Genomic DNA, 12,021 nt, shown 5'->3' with positions numbered 1-12,021 from the left:
TGACCTAGTCTGTCGGTCTTCCTCCTCGACTTCTTCGCCTATGCTAAAAGGACGCGCCAAACGAGGGTCCCCTTTCTAACTCTTTTACTTCATTCATCTTTTCTCTAGTCAAATATACGCACTTTGTAGTTTTTTTCTTTCTTCGAGAGTTACTAATATTCAAAAGCTTATACTCCTTCCGTTTTAAAATGTTTCTAATTTTAATTATACACGAAATTTAATAAAGCAATTTTTTTTTGTAAATCTTGAGTTGTTATTTAAAGATATATTTAATATACCAAAACATCCTTTAGTTTTGTGATCTTAAACATGTTATGTAGAAAGTTAAAATTAATTAGTTGCAAAAAAAGGAAAAATATATATATTTTTAATTAAACTAAAAAGAAAAGTAAGACAAACGTTTTAAACCGGTGAAAGTACGTACATGATGTGGAGAATTCAAGAGCATTGCTAATTGTGGTGGTCCTGAATTAAACCGGCGAAAGTACGTACATAATGTGGAGAATTCAAGAGCATTGCTAATTGTGGTGGTCCTGAATTAAGCACTCCTTTACACTCTAATAATCCTCGTTCAACAATATTGAAGTATTCCTCCTATCAATTTATGTGATAATATTAGTTTTAAATTTCTTTTAGAAAGAATAATATTACTTTCCTCCTTCCAGATTTATGTGAAGATGTTATTATTTAGAGAGTTAAACATTTTTTTTTTCAATAATATTTTAAAACTATTTAAAAAAAAATTAAACCATTAGCTATGTTGGCTTGTATTTTTCAAATATATGTAATTTTTTTTTTTTTTTTTTACAAGATTGAAGATTTTATACCCAACTTCATAGTTGATCCTCGTACATTCCTTCACATAAATTTGGACAGAGCAAATAGTTTCTAAATTTGAAACAATTTAACTTAAGAGTCTATTGACCATTAATTATGAGAAACATCTATAGTTACATAAATGTGATTGAATTTTAAAATCATAAGTTTTAAAAGTTTTATAATCATACAAATATAAAATATACTTATAGTCATATAGAGTATTTTTCAAAAATCGTTCCTTCTTCTTAAAATTTGTGTCTACTCAAATTTTGTGATATACATTTTAGTTTTTACATTTAAAATGGAGGGAGTACAACTTTAACATGTAAAGTGTATGTGTTCTGATATTATTTCAATTTTCAAGCCGATATTATATAGTATGAAGTTGAACTATTATGGGGTATAAACCCATGGTCATATAGGAGTACCAACAAGAAGACAACTCATGACAAACATTTGAGGTTAAATTTTATGTTTTTCTCCATTATTATCGGGTATCTCAACAACTCAACCACTCTTCTGACTCACTTGTGTGCCCTCATTAATTTCTGCATGTACCTTTTTCCTCTCTCTCACACACACACACTTTCATTTCATAAATTCTCACTGATAATCATCACTCACTCATCATCAAATCGAACATATTACTGTGTAATTAGTACAGTGTTATTTTCCCTAAAAACGAGGTCTTTTAGTCTTTGTTGACCAAGTAAAATCAGCTACATATAGCTAGTTACATAACTCTTCTTAGATTCATCTGGTATACTTTTGTAGAAGAAAAGCGTTTTAGTATAGGGTTTTAGAGAGGTGGTAAAATCATTAATCATTTGTCTCATAATACCAAATTTGATGGCCTGTTCTTGTGTTCATATTTGTAGCAGTTATTATGTTGACCTCCTCGTTTACTCAGTCAGCACTCAGCACTGATTATGATTTCAGGAACGTAGTTATTAGCTAAACGTTTGACTCCAATCCAATTTATTTTGAGAGTAGATCAAATTTGATTACTCATCCCGTTTCAATTCATGTGGATTAATTATTAATTGGCGGAGTTAAGGAAATTCTTCTTTGACCATGGTTTTCTTAAGGAGTAGTAATTTTCTTAAATATTTTAACTTTTATATTTCTTCATTTCACTTTGTTTGTCATAGTTTTACTTGACACAAAATTTAAACATGTCATAGTATCTGTACAACTGTAAAAGCTTATCATTAAGAAAATATAGGAATGCATTATTATTTTGGATTGGACTAATAGGAAAACAGTACTATCAAACAAGGCGAACAAATAAAGTATCTATATGTAATTTTCAAATATAAACATTTATTTAAATTCATATTGAAATTACAGTTGGGTCATTGAATTCTATATTTGAAAGTATCTAGATAATAGCAACCGTCCCACATAAGGAGTAATTATTTTCTAGGAAATCAAATAGTGATGTTGAAATATCATATAGTATTACGTAGTAGTAAGATATTGTTAATCAATAGTATATCACATTATTAGAATTTTGATATAGAAAGAATTAGGTCATCTGCATGGGGGGTTCGTGGTCATTTCAAGAAACCCCCACAGCTGGTAGAGTCAGACTCTGCCCCTTACTTTTGTCCTATTAACCTTCAACTCTTCTTTTTTTACCCAACAAATCATTCTCTTCATCATCACACACACAAACACACTCTTTAATCTCTATCCCTTTCATCTTTCTCTACTCAGTCCAGCTTCCCCCCTTAAAGATAGGCGAGAGTTTTGGGGGATAAATATGGTACAACAAATATATATATATACAGAGAATATCATAAACATAATAACACAGCATCTTCAAGGGGGGCTTTTCTATTGTGGGGAATGTTGTCTGGCTCGAGGAATCAAATTCTTATTCAAACCTTTTTATAGATCTATATCTTATTCATAGATCCATATTGTTGAATCATGTTTTTGGTGTCGTCGGACCAGGCTTCATTCCCCTCAAAGATATTGCTCACTCATTCATCAGATTTCATCTTTTTCATTATCCGTTTCTATAGTATTCAGTGGTAAGGCTTCTACTACTTGTTTTGTTTTGTATTTCGTTGATTTTCTCTGAATCTATTATTGTTTGTCCGTTTGTAAATCTATTCTTTTTTGTTTATTTATGTGTAGATTGGTGTAATGATGAAAAATCTTGACTTTAGGTTTGTTTTTGGTTACAAATCCCAACCTGGAAAAAGTTATCATCATTACTTACTTTTTTTGGCCTGATCTGTGTTTCTTTGGACAGTAACGTATGCTTGTTTATATATATATATATATATAGTCATGGTGTGTTATGATTGTAGTTATGATGGCTTTTTACTCCCTCTTTCTGCAAACATTCAGATCTGGTAATTATTGCTTTTAAACTTTCTTTAAAAACCCTTTCTTCCACAAATACTTTTCTCTCTCTCTCTCTAGACAGCAAGGTTTGTTAGAGATTGTGGTTTTTCCACGAATACTTTTTGTTTAATCTTTTTTAATCCGTAAAGTTGTGTGTTACAGAAGAGACTACTGCTTTAGATTTAAGCAGCTTGGTACAATTATTGGCTTCAAGGTAAAGGCTTCCTCTTAAACTTGGAAAAACTAAAACAGATGCGCTTAAGTATTAGGTTGAGATTTTCAGAAGATGGGAACTGAAACGAGCCTTTTGCAGTAATGATTATATACTGTAAATTAAAAAATTACTTTTTTTACATGGAGAAACGCTTTTTGCAACTTGCATATATGGAATCTCTTTTGACATAGCATCTTAGTTTATGAGGTCAATTCCTTGATAAATTAGGTTAAAACAATTGGCTGGAAAGACAGCTAATTAAAGGCATTGAAAAGTTAGATAGATATACTTAAAAGAGAGAGAAAAGATAGTATATATATGTTGTTGACATTTGGTAGCTAAACGAGATGTTATGTCTTTCTAATGTGAATATAGGCCTTTTTACTTACTACCTCTTGCCTGTGAGAAAGAAAACAAAATTACTTTCTTGTTAGAATTCATTGCTTTTTCTAATTCCATCTTCAAGGAAAACACAGAAAAGGAGAAACACTGTTTGGTAGGTCACAAAGGGAGAGCTTTCTGTAAGACTTATAAAACACGGTGCTTGATTTGAATATATTCTGCAGAAGTGCTAAATAAATGTAGTACGTAACTTGTTTTTCCTCTTCCTCGGCCATGTATGACACTCACATTCTCCTACAAGATAGAGCAGGATACATTTCAAATTGAAATTTGATGGATTCAATCTTTAGGGTGACACACACATTGTACTTTTAAAACTACTAGTTAAAAATTTAATTTTCTAAAATTATAATACTAGTATTCTCACTTCTGATGTAGTCTATAGACTTGAGACAATCGGAGCAATGTGCACTATTCGTTTTTCTACCACCTCTTTTTTCCTCGTTTAGATGAAAATCAGGGAGATACTTTATGACATAATTTTTTATTTTTAAATAATGTCATTGGAATATGAATATTGGATAACTTAGTTGTTTTTTATAATGTCATTGGAATATGAATATTGGATAACTTTGTTGTTTTTTATAACGTCATTGGAATATGAATATTGGATAGTTTAATTGTTTTTTATAATATCACTGGAATATGAATATTACAAGTTGTCCTAAAAAGAAAATTGAGAAGGACAGCATCAATGCAAAACCGAAAGTAGAAGAAAGATAAACGTCGGTCATAATACGAAAGAATAGGAAACTGGATATCTCTAGTCCCTATCTGCATTTCAATTTCATTTTAGGCTAGGATTTGCAAAATGAAAACTCAGTAATTTCGAGTTTGTGATGGTAGATTCTGCAGTTATGTGGACCTGAAATTAGTGAATGAAAGAAAGGAAGTGGGAACTATGCGTATCTTAATTGTATACTCCAATAACTGTCATTCATCTAGTCTGAGCAACAACCAACAGGTAGACTTGTGAAGTCATTTATAATGCTCAACTAGCAAGGGGTAGTGTTAAGAAAATGTATGAACAGTGACTGATACGGAATACTGTTTGTGGAGATGGAATCTTTTTGACTTAGCAAATCAATAAAAGTGGAGGCTGTACGTTGCCTTTTTGCTTTTGCTTTCCTCATTTTCCACAAACAAACACACAAAAACTTGCACACAAAGGTTTGCTTGATTTTCATGAATTCTCTGTTCCTCCCCTTAATTAACTGGGAGTAATAATAATTTTACTGTCTCGTTGACTATTTCCTTTTAAGATTTGTTAATTACTTTTCCGTCCATTTTACTTGTCTAGTATACACGTTCACTTTTACTTTTTTTATTTAAAAAATCAAGAGATAATTTACTATTTCATATCTATTTTATATTTATTACTATTAATTATTGAGTTGAAAACATCAATAAATTATTAATGGCTACACAACTCTTAAAGTAAGTTTGATTGATTTCAATAATTTAAATGATTTAAGTAATAGTTAGGAGTGATATGATAAATATGTCATTTTATTTATTGCGGTGCGCCAACATGGACAACTAAAAATAACGGAGGGCGTAATTGGGAAAAAATAACTTAATGGTATCAAAAGTCCAAAACATGGAGTCATACTTTCTGCGTTTTAATTTTCGTGTTTTATTTTGAAACTAGTGTACAAGCGCGGTCATAAAAAGTTCAAGCATGAAGCATGACTGAATATGAAAACTATAGAGATGTTTTTTTTCCTCCATAAATATGGAATTTGAAAAGTTACACTGACCCATAAATAATGGATATCAAAGGTCAAAAGATGGCAGCCATCCTTGAGACGATTCCTTACATTAAAATGTGAATATTCTGTTATATAGATAGATAAACCACAACTCAGAGAATTCTTTTTGAATCAATTGTTCCCAGAGCACCTGGGTTTCATTCAACGTTGAGAGAGATACACCAAAAGACGTTATGGGATATACATATCCTTACCTCTGACTACTAAAGAAAATAATTTAAGCCTACCTACAGTTAGCAAAAATACAAAGGTATAATCCTTCTTATATGTACAACAGAGAAAGCTCACAAAAAATGTAGGTCTTGTGCTTATGTCGGAAAGAGGCCATCTGGATTAAATCAAGTCTATATAAGCCCCTAGCCCTTTGAGGCAGATCGTCGCTGGAATGGAGAATAAGACTTTAGTTGTCAATACTTCACTTAGCCAAAGCATCCGCTACTTGATTTGCCTTATTCTATATACAATTTTATCCCAACAAAAATTTCTCTAACTTCAGCCATAACGCTACTGCATCTATTAAGAGGGGAATCAATTATACACCGTGGTCATATATCCATTTTCATCCCTGCATATGCCTCTGGCACCAGTTGAACCTTTCCTATGTTTGCTACTGTCGTGAAACATAAAGACGTCAATAATATTAAGAGCAAGAATATCAATATACGATAAAATAACCTTATACAAAAACATAGGGACATAAGCCTTGAGGAGAGTGGGGGAATTTTTTTATTTTTATTTTTTGAAAAAACAAACAACAGAGGAGAGGAGGAAAGTAGTGAGAGACAACATATAGTCAAATATAAATCATCAATAGAAGGTTTAAATTTATCAACTCAATTCAAACACAAAATTAAAAAAAAAAAGTGAGAGGAGGAACATGATGGCATTCATGTGTTGTTGAAGAGTAATGATTAGGAGTTTGGATCAAATCTTCAACTTCTAATTAAAGCAGATTAAATCTCAATAAAATCAGGCTCTTTCCTTGCCAAGAACATGATGCAATCTCAAACAAAGTAATGATGGAACTTGCAATTAGCAATATTGGATAAACTTTGTAAGTAGGTGAAATCACCACTAATAAAAGGAAAAATAATGACCAACCACTCAAGAACTGCTGAAATTAAAGCTACTGCTATATTAATCAGAACTTTACTTTTTCATTTATTAAAGACCTCCTTTACATCCACATTTTAAAAAGATTTGCATAATGGCATAAAGCAAACTGAATACTGCTGAAAGGAGCATTTTGAAACTTTTCCATATCAAAATTCATAGCACATCCTATAACGCAGCAGAAGAGGTGTCAAGAAAGCACTGACAGATTTAAAAAGATGTGATCTGAAGAGATAAGGAAGCAGCAAGGTGCATCACTGATTATATTTCCATAAGAAAGCAGAAAATATAGGAAAAAGATATCACGAGGGAGAGTGTTTAGTATCCATAAACCTTGAGAGGAAAAAATGTTTAAACTTTCGAAGACAACCTATAAGAAGAGATATTCTTTACATTTCTGAGAGTAATTTATGCTTACAAAGTAAAAGAACGAATCCTAGGTTTTGGTATCCGTCCGCCAGACCAAATCCAGTAAGAATTTGACATGAAACTGTTATTGCAAAGATAGTGAATTTTATTTTGACAAATTAAAGTCGAAGAATTGAAAGAGAGTTAAGAACCAGGCACCTTGTTTAGGAGCGGGGCATTGGTGGCGTCGTTCCGCTCTGGCACCAACAGTGATAACCATGGAGCAGAATCGTGAATGGAGGAGCGAAGTTAATGTTGGCAGGGAGAAAGAGGAGGGAGAAGGAGTGAAAAGCCACAATGAAGACGCGTCTTTTCATTTTTCTGTAACTGAAGACGCGATAGATTTTTTATTATTAAAGCGCGGGATTTTAAAAAAAATAAGGAATATATATTGCCAAAAAATTGAGAGTAAAAATAAATAGGAATATCTGCTTATGAGAGCGCCTCACTATGTCCCTGCTTTATATAGATATAGATTATACATTTTGGCTAACTCATATGCAATACTGTAAAATTAGCTTCTTTTCTACTTTGTTATCAAATCTACAAGAAAGTGAAGCCAAATGACCAAAATCTTGAAATACTAGTGACAGCATCTACTAAAAACATAGTCCAAAATCGTCTGCACAGTTTAAGGAAAACAATCAAGAGATAAATAAAAAGTGAAGAATATCATATTTGAAGCAGAAATTTTGAATCGGAAAATTCAGAAGAGACACACTTTTTTGCTATTGATGAAATTTGGAAAACGGAAGTTACCAACTTTATATCAACTAATTGAATTCCTGCTGCAATTTTGATAGCGGTGTTGAAGATGGTTCTGGAGCAAAAAGATACTTGGCAAATGCGTCAAGATGAAGAGCGCTCCGACAGGAAATATTGTGGATCTTAAGACCGTGAAGATTATTCATAATATCATGAGCATCCTTTGATGTTGCATTTTTCTGCTACGGAACTTCAAGAAAAAATCGAGGAAGGCACTCCGCATTCATCACTCTGTTATCGGAGTATTGAATCTTCTCCTTTGTGGATTGTTTGGTCTTAGAGTCAGTTCACTGGCTAATGAAGAAACACAAAGGGGAAAAAAAGAGAAGAGAATAAAGCAAAAACAAAGGCAAACTCATTGCCTAATAACTCTTCACTGCCTTCCTCTATTACAATAATAAATATAAAGTAATAGAGATGGGAAAAGAGCCAAACAATTGAGTGGTGAAATTTCTACTGATGAAGGCAACAACCATTACACCACCTTTATATCATGATTTTCACTCACGAAAGAAATACTTATATATATTCCTGAAATTTTCTGGAAAATAGATATTGGAGGGTAACCCTTCTCACATATATGATATCAAAGTGATATGTAAATTATGGCCTGTAAGCTATAATGGAAATTGTGTCAAAAGCAGATTTTATGCATCAGATGCAAGACAAATCTTCTGAACTACATGAAACGGGTCACATGGTTTTGGTAGCTCCCATGTAGGGCAATAAAGGGCATCTTTCCTCTTATTTTTTCTCTTCTATTTTTTTTTTTTTTTGGTAAATAAATGATTTTATTACCAAGTGAGAATTACAAAGCAAAAAAACAGAATCTGAACAGTCCCCAGTTCTGTGCATAACTACTACCTCTTAGTCCAAGCTACTCTATCAAAACATAAGCTTCAGAGCATCACTAACATATGTATACAAGTCAAGCTTCACTGTGGATAGAAATTAATAGAATTCAGCAGCATGGCCAGTCTTGGTTTCAATCTTCCCCTGATATGTACTTCCTGAACACTCTGCCTCACAAGTGTTGCAATATCTCTAATCTTCCCTTGAAAAATTCTATGATTCCTTTCCTGCCATATGTAGTAAACAGTCCCAGCTAGCGCCATCCTATAAATCTCAGCTGCTAGTTGTTTTCCTCGATATTGATCAATAGCCCACCTCATTTCTTCATTCCATGTTTGCGCTTGTCTATGGATATTGATCCTTTTAAGGATCTTTTGCCAGATCTGAGCTGAGACTGTGCAGCTAAAAAGCAGGTGGTTTATTGTCTCCACCTAAGCATCACATAGCACACAAGTTACATCTTCCACACATTCCCATCCAGCCAGCCTATCCTTGGTTAGTAGTCTTCTATGAAAAGCTAGGTATAATATAAACATCCATTTGGGGCAAGCAACTGTATTACAAATCGGTTTTCTCCGCAACCTTTTGATACTCCCCCCTGAGTTTGAGATATACTTTTTATTTTTTCTCATTTTTTAAAATTAATAAACCGGGTATAATAAAGGAAAAAGCCAAAAATCTAAGAAAAAAGTTAAATGAGAATCCTGTGTTTGTGTTGCGCCGCGTCAGCGGACCTGTTGCCCTGCTTTATATATATATATTCTCTAAATTTTAAACTCTCAAATTCGTGCATATAAACGAAAAATCATATCATTAACCTCAAACTACCTCGACACAGAAATAAATTGACAGAACAAATAAAATTAAAAAGATTCCAGCAAAAAGGTGTCTTACCATAACGTCGGTGTTGTTTGAACTTTCAAACAGGCATTGTCAATCTTAATGCAACGAAGTGACAGATACTAATCAGAAATTACAGTGTTTAAAAACAAAGGGAATTTTCCGATGGTATGGCTTTTGCTTTCTCTTTACTCCATTTTGTTGTACGTGCCTTTGGTAGTACAAACGAAGGAGTGGAAGGGCCTAGAATGTTTTTGTCTCATAGAACCGCTAGACTTATTTTTGGAAAAGTCCAACTGAATGTCAAACTAAAATTAATCCTCCAAGAGGAAGACCGCAAAGTTGAAAGATTGGATATAGAAGATTGTTGAAAGGGCCAGTTCAAGATTAATTGAATCTCACAAACTGGTCAACAAAAGGCAGAAATGCAAATTTGATTTCTAATAAACTTAAGCAGAAAATTGATTATAGAGAATATAAAGAACATGAAAGATCAACCAAGCAGGAAAGAGAACCTGAAAATCTCAAAAAGAGAATCATAAAGCATAACCTAAAATTCTGAAAAGACAAAAGGGAGATTTATCTTAATCTCATTTTTTAATTAATAAACCTAGTATAATAAAGGAAAAAGCAAAAAATCAGCTGGAGGAAAAAAAAAATGAGAATACTGCACCACGTCAGCGGGCCTATTGCCCTGCTTTATATAGATATATAAATTTTATTCGAAACTTCCTTAGATGAATGATACACATGACATGTTTTAAGATTATAAGGTTCAAATAATATTTTTAGTAAGTCATACACATCTATAATAAAACACCACAAGATTCAAATAATATTTCTGGTAATTGATACACATCGATAATGAAATACCACAAGATCCAATGGTCTTATTTTTAAATTCCATGTCCAATACATAATATTAAACATAGAGTATCACTACAGTTAGAAAGAAAAAGTAAAAGAAAGAGAGTAAGTCCATTTAAAAAAAGAATGACATGTCTCTATATTAAAAATAATTTAATTTTGATATTCTCATTTTATACTTGATGACATGCTAAATTTTATTTAAAATGTCATAACATTAAAAAATCATAAATTCTACAGTATTTTTTTTTCTCAAACTTGTGACAATTCAAATTCGGCATATAAATTTAAACATAGGAAGTATTTACTTTCTTTTCTCTTTCATTTTCTTGCATTCCTTGTGCCTTCATAAGTTTTCTTCTAGTCCGTTCTCTTCTTATTACGGGTTACGTATATAAATCAAACTTATAGTACAATTGAAAAAAAAAAATACATTTTATAATAGTAAAATCACTAAACTCTTGTTAGGTTACCTAGAAAATAGCATTTTGGTGGGAATTCAGCCAAGCTAATGCTTGAAATCCTACATGGCAAGCGTAAAAAATACCCTCTCCTGATTTAAATTTGGAAATTTTACATAAATGACTACACTTTGGGGGTTTAAATTTTGTCATAGCTACAGTTTCAATATTTACATGGCATAACTACTGTTTTCCGTTGTATTCAAAAAATGGCTCACTGTATTCATAAAACAGCTTAGCTGTATTCATGAATACAGCGAATAAATTTTTTTCAAAAATTAGTCATATGTATTCAACTCAGTTGTATTCACGTCAATTGTATTCAACTCAGTTGTATTCATTTATAGCTACTTTTACATTGTATTCACTTTATTGTATTTGAAAATCAGTGGTATTCAAACAACATAAATACAAAAAAATTGTATTCAGCTTGCACAACTGAGTTGAATTTTCCCAAAAACACAGAATTTTTCACTAAAAAAGTTAACACATACACTCAAAAAATTGAATACAAAGAAATAAAATTCACTCTGTTCATTTGTATACACTTCAAAAATTAATGTATTCATTTGTATACAAAGAATAAAATTAACGAATACAGTCAAAAATAAAATACAAGAAAATAAAATAAAATACACAAAACACTGAATTGTACGCCAAAAAATTAATGAATACACTGAATTGTATGCTAAAAATTTAATGAATACACTAAAAAAAACACGATTTTCCAGATTCGGCACCGGAATCTAACAGGAAAAGTCACCGCCGGCCAGATTCCGACAAAGCAAAATCTGACCAGAACTGAGTAGATCCGGTCAGATCTGGCCAAGATCTAACCGGATTTGACCGTCAAAACTCAAAAGCCACCGCATCAACAACAACAAATTTCATTGTTGGATCAATGGTATTTTTAAAGTAAAACAGCAAGTTGGAGATGGCATCAATTCAATTATGAGAAGGTTTATGAGAAGAAGGGATGCTAATTAGATGAGAAGGTTGAAAATTGAAAGTTGCTTGTCCGTTTCTCGTCGGAGAAGAGGGCGCCGGAAGCTCCTCGCCGGAGCAGTGGGTAGCGGGGCGGGGAGGAGGGGAGAGGGGAGAAAGAGAGATGAGAAGGTTAGTTTGGAAGTGAATAATGTGATATGGGGTA

The 12,021-nt window shown here is 32.3% G+C and overlaps 2 long non-coding RNA genes across 2 annotated transcripts; one reads left to right on the top strand and one right to left on the bottom strand.

Moving 5' to 3' along the window:
* Positions 1-2,346: 2,346 nt before the first annotated feature.
* Positions 2,347-4,919, top strand: LOC132645391 (uncharacterized). The gene is made up of 2 exons (XR_009584096.1): positions 2,347-2,858; positions 3,340-4,919. It is a non-coding gene; the product is annotated as an uncharacterized LOC132645391 (long non-coding RNA).
* A 729-nt stretch (positions 4,920-5,648) lies between these two features.
* On the bottom strand, positions 5,649-10,220 carry LOC132645390 (uncharacterized). The gene is made up of 3 exons (XR_009584095.1): positions 9,598-10,220; positions 7,246-9,134; positions 5,649-6,175 (listed from the first exon to the last, which is right to left on the bottom strand). It is a non-coding gene; the product is annotated as an uncharacterized LOC132645390 (long non-coding RNA).
* Positions 10,221-12,021: the final 1,801 nt, after the last annotated feature.

Source organism: Lycium barbarum, chromosome 6 (genome assembly GCF_019175385.1).
Source record: "Lycium barbarum isolate Lr01 chromosome 6, ASM1917538v2, whole genome shotgun sequence".
Lineage (NCBI taxonomy): Eukaryota > Viridiplantae > Streptophyta > Magnoliopsida > Solanales > Solanaceae > Lycium > Lycium barbarum.
This window is presented reverse-complemented; position numbering and strand designations above follow the sequence as displayed.